The following is a 9,591-nucleotide window of genomic DNA, read 5'->3' on the forward strand; positions in this document are numbered from 1 at the left end:
ATATATATATAAATATATACAGATAGATAGATAAAAGAAATAAAATAAAGCACATGTGAAAACTAGGGGAGAGAAAATTGTATACATGTATGTAGATAAGCAGGCAGGGCAAAATAAGCACAAGTATGTATAAACAAACAAACCTAGTGTGTGTATGTGTAGGCGGAAAGGGCTGTATAAAAAAGACTCGGGCTATAGGAAGGAATAAATTGGGGAAAAAAGGATCTGCAAATGAAAAAAGCGCAAAGAAAGAACAAAATGAAATTAAAAAATGAAAAAGAGAAAAAAATAATAATGGTGGTAATAATAATGAAAAAATAAAGGTGGTAATAATAATGAAAAAATAAAGGTGGTTAGTCATTTCCCTCCTGGATGTTGAGGCCATGGGGTTGGATAGTGTGAAGTCGTCTCATCCAGAGCTTCTCTCTGCTGGTTCTGACTGTGTCTGGACGAGTGCCTAAAGATTCAATGCCCTGTAGAGTCATATCAGTGATGGAATGATCGGGTAGATTGAAATGGTGGCCCACTGGAGTGTCGAGCTTGGCTGTGTTGACAGTAGATCTGTGTCCATAGAAGCGTCTTTTGAGTGTAGTCTTGGTTTCCCCAACATACTGGATTCTACAAACTCTGCAAGTGATGAGATACACAACATTAGTGGTAGTACAAGTGATGTTTCCCTTTGTGTGGTGAGAGAGGCCGGTAGAGTTGCTGGTGAAAGAGTCACTCTCATGGATGTGTATGCTACAAATGATGCACCTACTGGCTGAACATTTGAATGTGCCATGCTGTAAAGGAGAAGAATTGTCAGTGAGGGAGGGTACTTCAGCACGGACGATGAGATCCTTAAGGTTGTGGGGGCGTCGGTATGCCAGGATGGGAGTATCTGGGACGGCCTGTAAGAGACGATCAGAGGTGTGAAGGATATGGTGATTATCACGAAGGATATTGTGGAGAGAGGGTAGATTGGGATGGAAAGTGGTCACAAGGGGTATTCTGTCAGTGATGTCCTGCTTGTTGGTTTTCGGTTTGAGAACTTCAGATCTGGGGAGAGAACGAACTTTGTTGATGGCTTGTTGAATTCTCCTGGTACCATAGCCCCTGGCTGCGAGATGTCTCTTCAGGTTCCTGGCATGGAAAGAAAACTCAGAATCCTCAGAGCAGATACGGCGAAGTCTGAGGGCTTGACTGTAAGGGATACTGGTTTTGCAGTGGCGGGGGTGGCAGCTGGCTGAGTGGAGGTACTGATGGGTGTCTGTGGGTTTAGTGTAGAGAGTGGTGGTGACATGGTTAGACTCCTTCCTAACGGTGACATCGAGGAAGTTGGTCTTTTCTTGGGAGAAATCAGAAGTGAATTTGATGGTTCTGTGGAAAGAATTGATGTGGTCAATGAAAGTATGGAGGCTTTCTTCCTCCCTGGTCCAGATGAAGAAAATGTCATCGATGTAGCGCCACCAGATCCATGGACGACAGGGGGCTGAATCTAACATCTGCTGCTCTAGCTTGGTCATGAAGAGACAGGCGAAGGAGGGAGCCATCCTGGTACCCATAGCTGTGCCAGATACCTGTAGGTAGTGCTTGTCCATGAATGTGAAGTTGTTTTTCGTCAGTACATGTGACATGAGGGATTTGATGTCAGATATGGGGGGGTTGGAATGGCCGCTGCAAGTCAAAGCCTCACAGGAGGCTAGAATACCTTCATCGTGGGGAATATTGGTGTAGAGAGAGGAGACGTCGAAAGTACCGATGATTGCTGTCTCGGGTATCTGGTCCTTGATGTCATCGAGTTTCCTGAGAAAGTCTGGTGTGTCATGAATGTAGGAGGGTGCGAGTGAGACAAGAGGTTTAATGTGGTGATCAACAAAGAGGGAGATGTTCTCTGTTGGGGAACCATTTCCAGAGAGGATGGGACGACCGGGATTGCCAGGTTTGTGGATCTTGGGGAGGAGATAGAATCGGGCAGGTTTGGCATTAACGGGGGAGAGAAATTTGTGAGCCTTCTTGGTGAGGTGTTCATGTTCCTTCATGTCATCGAGTGTCGACTGGATCTGTTGGGAGAAATTATCGGTGGGATCAAAGTCAAGAAGTGTGTAGTGGGAAGGATTGCGGAGATGTTTCATGGCTTCATCGATGTACTGCTGGCGGTCCATTACTACAACAGCTGATCCTTTGTCTGCGGGCTTGATGATGATGTCAGGCCTGTTTTTGAGAGATGAGAGAGCCTGGCGTTCTTCCTTTGGGAGATTGTCATGTGATGCAATGTCGAGCGTATCTGCGGAGTGGACTTGAGATGAGACAGCTTCGATGTACATTTCCAGGGAGGGAACTCTGTTCTTGGGGGGAATCCATGAGCTTTTAGGATGAAAGGGCTCAGGAGCAGAAGGGGGTTCATCGAGAAAAAACTCTTTGAGGCGTAACCTGCGGTAGAAAGTAGAGAGGTCTTGGCTGAGTGCTATCTGATCGACCTTGGGTGGAGTGGGGCAAAACTTAACTACCACACTATAGTTTGTGATGTCACATGTGTACAGCGATATTTCAAATAAAGAATAAAGAAAAATCAACATATTTTCACTTTTCTCGCACAACAAAAGAATACTCATCTTCTCTCTTTCAGAAGGCAGGGGGAATAATATTACCCTTAACATACGTCAGTAGCAAGTCAAAGAAATGTGTACTTTATTCAAAAATTAAAGTTTTATGAAATTCTCTTTTTACTTTCCTTGTACGCATGTGACATCACACACTGTAGTAGTCTTCTCATCCAGCAGTGACTGTGCAGATACTTAAAGAATTCATAACTTTTGAACGGATTGTCCAATTTTCCCCAAATTTTCACTGATGTGTTCTACTGATATTGTTGCATTCACACAATCCACATATGTATATGAAGGTGAACTTGTCCTTTAATTAGGTATAAAGCTTAGGCATAAGACTGTGTAGAAATTTAACCATTTTATCTGGATACACTGTGCTTGGTAGCAACTATAATAATGGTATAACTACCACCCCTGAAGACTAGCTTATATTTCACTATGAATTGATTACTGCACACACATACACTACGTACCCTCCATAAAAACAGCTGCTGCCAATCACTCAATATTCAATATTTGATCAACATTCAACTACTGGTTTGTTTTAATACCAAAGGGATGATCATGAAATATTTCACACAACATTGGAACTAATTGCTCCACAGGTAGATAAAATTTACCTAAAAGATACATTTAAATCCAGATCGAAGTTGCCTTTATTATCATTGATATTATCATTATTATAATCTACCAAACAACGATCCAGTTAAGGACTACATACACATGGTGTCACCGCAAATCTTTCTCCCTCATTATAATTATCACCATTCTAATATATGGCGCATAACACCTTTGGCAAATTCTCTATGCGCTTTAGAGGGGGAAACAAAGAGATAAACAGAAAAAGGTAATTACAGAAACAATAAAATGCTGCCTCTGGTATTAAAACAGATCAACAAGTGCATTACTGAAAGTTTTGGTGAAAGTTGCAATAAAAGAGGACACTGAGTTTAAATGTTGTGAAATTTAAAAGGTTCATCCTCCTTTTCCCATACAACAAGGAAGTCTGCCACAACCAAACTTGTCCAGTGACAATCGTATATAACGAAGCAGAGATGTGATTGAGATGGCCGGAAATTCGTATTTGCTCAAAATGTTTCGTCCGCAGCGTTTCCACCCACGCATCGCTATTCCCAATTACCAAGCCGATTACGACGTTAGCAACAACTTTCGCTCCCATGTGTGTGTGTACACACTGGTTTGATTGTCTGAATGCATAGCTGCTGCCCCAAATCACGTGTGAAAAGGGGAATATGCCACAGTATATACGGCTCTGACACGTATTGGCTTTATGAGAGGTCGCACCACAAAACAATAGCTTTAATAGCAGACGGCTTTGACGAAAATCCCCTAAACGATGTCCATCCCATTCAGCAACAACATACGGACACAAACTACAGACTTGTAAACAAGATCTACTTCCTTGTTTCTTAATGGGCAAGAGATACTCTGTTTATGCATTATGCCAGGCCTTAGATACACTAGGCTAGTAGTATACATTCATCATCTTCTTTTGACAAAATGGATGGATAACTATGACAAACATTCTTTGCATATAAATGGCTCTTTTCTCCCTATTATTCTAAATATTCTAAATATTCTTCCTCTTTTTGCATGGGGTTGGGGAGGGGGGCATCTGTTCAAATGATTGTTATTTTCTTACGTCTCCAAAATACAAACATTCTTTGCCAAGTCTGGAAATTTAATTGAACTTGGGACAGAGAGTCGTGGCCTCAAGTCAACTTTGCGATCTTCATCCGCTCTCATTTGGCATCTGACCCAGTGTGCGTACACTTCTCTCCCTCGAGCAGGTGGAGTGATGTGTATTCCATCACAGACCATGACCTTTGACCTCATGAGATAGGGCGACTGGCATGAGATAGTAAAAAACAAAAATAAAGACTCTCCCTGGGCACCATCATCTTTTTCTTTTTCCTCCTTTCCTTCCAAAGTCTGGTGGCATCTACTTCTGGAATATTTCAGGATTGATCTCACAAACTGACATGCCATATACCTTGACCCTGAACTCTTTGTCTATGGAGACCGCTTCTGGTTATCATAGACATGATCCAGCTCCACCTCACCACACAGAATTACTGTTTACTCTCAAAAAGTTAAATTCTTCAAGTCTGTGAAATGATTTTTATACTCATCAGCTGTCCAAAAGGTTTTGCTGAGTGTCTGTAAATGGCACTCTCCCTAGGGCTTACAGATTTCATGATATGCACTGTCTCATCCTGTCTGGTCTTTCCAGATTTACATCCTATGCATCAAATTGTTTCAAGAGTTGTACTAATTTAATAGAAAATGATATTTGTTTTTTGGTGTTTTTTTTAACAGTGCCTTACCCTTGCCAACATTGACTTATACATATTTTGAGTGTACGTGTAAAATGATGAAGAGGGGCAAAGTGAAGAAATTACCACCTTGCCTAATTTGGAAAATTGATGATGACCAAAATCGTCTTTTATTACCAAAAAAAAAAATGCACTTTAGAATGCCACAGACTTCTTTCTTGCAACCTGATTTATATCAACATTTCATTCTTCCTCTTGAAATCATCTTAAACGTTGAGACTGGGTGATACAACCATTAAAGGAAGCGTCACCAGGCCTCGCCCTGGTAGGCAGGATGCGCTCTCTCTCTCTCCTTAGCCTACAGGCAGATTGCTTTACAAGGAGGAAACAACTTCCAGTAACCGCATCCTGTGTTATGGTCCATACTTGAGAAAAATGTAGCCTCTTCCTTCCTGCTATTTTGATATCATTTCCCCTTTGAGGTCATACACACAAGTATGGAACCCTTGGACTATAATTCATGCACAGACGGGGGGAAAACAAGTTATACATATTCAAACCACATGTAAGTTTTAAAAAAACGACAGAAGTTTGGATGACTAGCAGAACGGCAAGTCATGTTTGAGTTTCATGTTGGATCTTTTACCCTGTTTATACTATTTTAAAGCCAAAAAAGGGGGTTCCAAAGCCTCTTACAGCAGCATTGAGCAGCCTTTCAGCTCAGTATAAACAGACAGAATTCAGAAAAGAAGATCTGATCATGGTCAGGTTCTGAGACCGCCTACAGGGGTCGAGTTCCTGCTATGAAAGTCACCAGGATCTCATAAAGCAAAGAGTTCAATCAATTTACAGGAGTCATTTGAAAAGATCAATTTAAAACCTGATTCTAGCGAATCGTTCCCTTCCAGTTGAGTTGTATTCCACACCATAATGGGGCAGATGCCAAGAGAAGTACCATGACTGTACCTTTAACCTGTTGAAGACTAATCCTGCATATAATACTCGGGCAGGTGTCTATGGGATATGCATGTTATAGCAAAATAAGTCCATCCTCCGCGGGTGAAAGGTACTGTTTACCATTGGGACCAGTGATTTAAGAAATATTGCAGATATCACATTTGATGCATATGTGTAGGTCAGTTGTATCTCAAAACATCCTACCATGTAAACATTTTGCAATAAAGCCTTGAATATATAGAGAAACCACTATTTTTCTGAGTAATCCATATATCTGTAGATGGTTTAGTCTAGAAACATTTTTATTATAACTTTTGTTCACATTTTGTACATTTAACAATACTTAACATTGATTATTGTACTGTTTCAAATTTTTACATTGGTTGTTTCTATCCCTAACTCACATTGTAGAACTATTTTGAAGCACTAAAGCTGACTTTTTGTTTCATCTGCAAATGGTAAATTATGCCTTTAACATGTGATGACTCATGATTAAATTACATTGGCAGGTTTTATTCAAGGTCATGCAACACATCATGTCACTGGCATTGAGAAATTTGATGATTTTTGCCTTGGGACATGCCGAATATACCATCATAATTGCACAGTCAAAAAAGTGAATTTAAAACTTTACAGAGTCATAATCACAAGCAACCTGGTTGTATCCTTATCTTATTATGTCTATGATATTTGCCCCCCCCCCCCCCCCCACCTCCAGTTCTGTGACTGTTCACCCGTTAACTTGGGCAAGTATCAATGGGAAATGCGTGTTGTAGCAAAATCAGCCCCGTCCTCAACGGGTTAAAGGGGACTTAACTCTGTGATCAATTTTACTTAATGGAGGAAAGTTCAAGTCAAGTAAACAGAAATTGGACACAGATAACATTTTTACAGTTTATATTATTGTCATGAAGCAATAAAATTGGTTTACACTGGTTCACTCCACCAACATCAGCATCTACATGGAATCAATTTTCACTTGAAATATCTCCCCGCAAAAAAAAACATAATTCGTGACGTTGCCCATTTCGTGCTGAAACTTCACCATTTTCCACACCAAAATGCCACTTTCAGGCACTTTCAGAAGAAATTTAGTCGGGAGCTGCTAGAGTTTTTCTAAAGGACATGAAAAGAGATAAAAACTGCTCTTTTCCGGACACGGAAAGCGATGTTTAGTCTTCATCTTACCAAACAGGAAATCTGCGAGACTGAATGTCATCTTGTTCGAACATGATGCTTCCTTGTTGAGAAAAGCATATTTTCTTTTTCTTTTCTTTCTTTTTTTTTCTGGTTATTCTTCTTGTTGTTGTTGCTTTTTTTCCATCTTTTCTTTTTTTAACTCAGCTTTCTACATTCTGTTTTTGTTCCAGACTCCAGTTTTTGGTGGAAGGACATCTGACCAGAAGTCTGAAGTTGTGATAACTGGGCAACTGGGTTTGGTCTTTTTGTTTGGATTAGTTTCCTTTTATTTTTGATCGTTTTCCGCATTCTGGCAAAGCGATCTCCACATTTTCTCAAATTACATGATAAATTACACCCTACCCGGTTGATGTTGGTATCTTATGACTTACTACACACAACCATCACACCTACTATCACTATGCACACACAAGACACACGTTCAAAATCCAGGTTCAACATCTTCAAGATACGTGTATGAATGTCACCTTCATGGCAAGAGATCCAACTGACATTGCATCTTGGAAATATTGCGGCATCAAAATTTTGCGATGTTTTGACCTTTCCATTCATACTGCAATGAAAAATCATAACATCAAGGCGTCCTACAATTTCATAAGCCTTGGCCAGCGTAATGTGCATACAATGTGCAACTACATCTCAGCGATCTGCGATGGGCAACTACAGCTATCATGGAGTGTTAACATTACCCAGGGCAGCTATCGTCACAATGTCCGTTTGGACGAGTAAAAGTCACATGACCAAAAAAAAAAGAGGGGAAAAGATCCAATGGTGAAAATTCTCAATGAAAATCATCAAATGTTTGATTTCCTTGCTACGTCTTTTGTGGCTTTTGGCACAGTTGCTTGGAAACTTTCACTTGCACAAAGTAGAAGGAGTTTTAATTGTTGTGATATTTCACTACAGTGTGAATGACCAACAAATACGAACTTTCCTGGCGTGTTTGCCCATTGCAGAGGAACTTTACTCAACATTCACAAACACTTCTAAGAATGAAATCAAACAAGCCAAAGACAAAAGGTGACACAATCACCTTTACATCATTGGCACATGATTGCGATAAACTCTTTCTATGGCACAGACTTTGGGCAGTGTGTACAACACTATGGGGTTTTCTGTGCTAATTGGAACTAACAGCACACAAAAGGTTAATAGGCCTACATCTCTTTTAGCTTGCCTGTTTGTTTGTTTGTTTGTTTGTCTGTTTTAACATGTAAAATTTTCAATTTCATCACATAAACTTATAAATTTCCGAATGGAACAAATCATTTCATATCGCATTTTCTTAACTATCAACACAAGCGTGCATACTGTAGCCTAGAAGCACACTGTACGGTATATGCCATATGGAAAACTTGCGTATGGTTGCAATTTGTTTAATACAGTTTTGGAAAACACATAATTCTGGAATATCCTAACTTATGCTCATTTCATGTCTAATTTTGATGAAGCCTCAATAATACAATTCTCATTGTCTGATTCCAATATATTTCGTGCAGGCAACTTGAAAGTTCAGTGGCATGTCACTGCCATCATGGGTATAAACCTATTAAATGGTGTAATGTGGTCTGAAGTACAGACTAGCACATTCCAGGCATTCTTGGCATTGTGCTCCCTGCTGTCCCAAGTTCCACATTGACAGCTACTGGATGGATGACACCAGTGAGGGGTTAATTGACAAGCAGGTCATTAACTGAATGATCATTAACTACATTCTTAGTCTTCCCCTGCAGACCCTTGATGGTGACAGGTCACATGTCCATTTCACACAATAAAAAGAGTGAATGTTCAAACAAAAGAACAAAAAAAAAATTTTTTTAAAATTAAAAAATGAGCTGGTCTTTAAGACTAATGTATCCCAGTAAAGGAAAACAATAAATCTGACCAGACATTTACTCAGCTTCACACTTTTTTTTTCATTCCCAGAAGCAAACAGCTGAAAAATGGTACTTCTTGTCCTCTGCACAAGGTATGTACCATGAATCGAATGTTGAGCCAAACGGACATTTTCAAAGTGTATCTGTCGTGCAAAATTTAGATTTGAGAGGTGTTAGAACGTGTCGTTTCAGAACCTATAGGAAAAAGTTGTTGCTCATCACATACAACTGCAACTGAGAAATATTAAAGTTTGATATCTGTGCGTAATCATGCATGCTGCATTAGTAGCCAGCTTGCAAAGCAGTGGCCATACAAATTTTTGATATGTAAACTTCCCAGTTGCAAACATCTCCGGAATTACACAAAAAATGGAATTAAAAACAGCGTGTTCCATTCTGTTCTGTCGGTTTGGCAGTTATAGCGTACATGTACACTGTATATCGTACTATAGCAATGAGCATAAAATCTCACGCAGTGCGGATATAAAGATACACTCAATAACATGGAAAAACTACTTTACTTCAAAATGTAAAGGAAAAGGATAAAATGACATTAAAAGGGAGAGATCGAACCTATTGTAAAGGTGTATGAGAAACAACTTAAAGTAAACAAAGTTGTCTCCGCCCAGCAGTGCCGCGCCTTGCAATTTGGAGGGTGGCCAAACCAGG

The 9,591-nt window shown here is 39.9% G+C and overlaps 1 pseudogene; it reads right to left on the minus strand.

Moving 5' to 3' along the window:
- Positions 1–425: 425 nt before the first annotated feature.
- LOC139713281 (uncharacterized) lies at positions 426–2,147 on the minus strand (annotated as a pseudogene).
- Between the last annotated feature and the right edge of the window lie 7,444 nt (positions 2,148–9,591).

The sequence above is a fragment of the Diadema antillarum genome, unplaced genomic scaffold (genome assembly GCF_040938485.1).
Source record: "Diadema antillarum isolate AM-2024a unplaced genomic scaffold, OU_Dant_1.0 scf00000005, whole genome shotgun sequence".
Taxonomy (NCBI): domain Eukaryota; kingdom Metazoa; phylum Echinodermata; class Echinoidea; order Diadematoida; family Diadematidae; genus Diadema; species Diadema antillarum.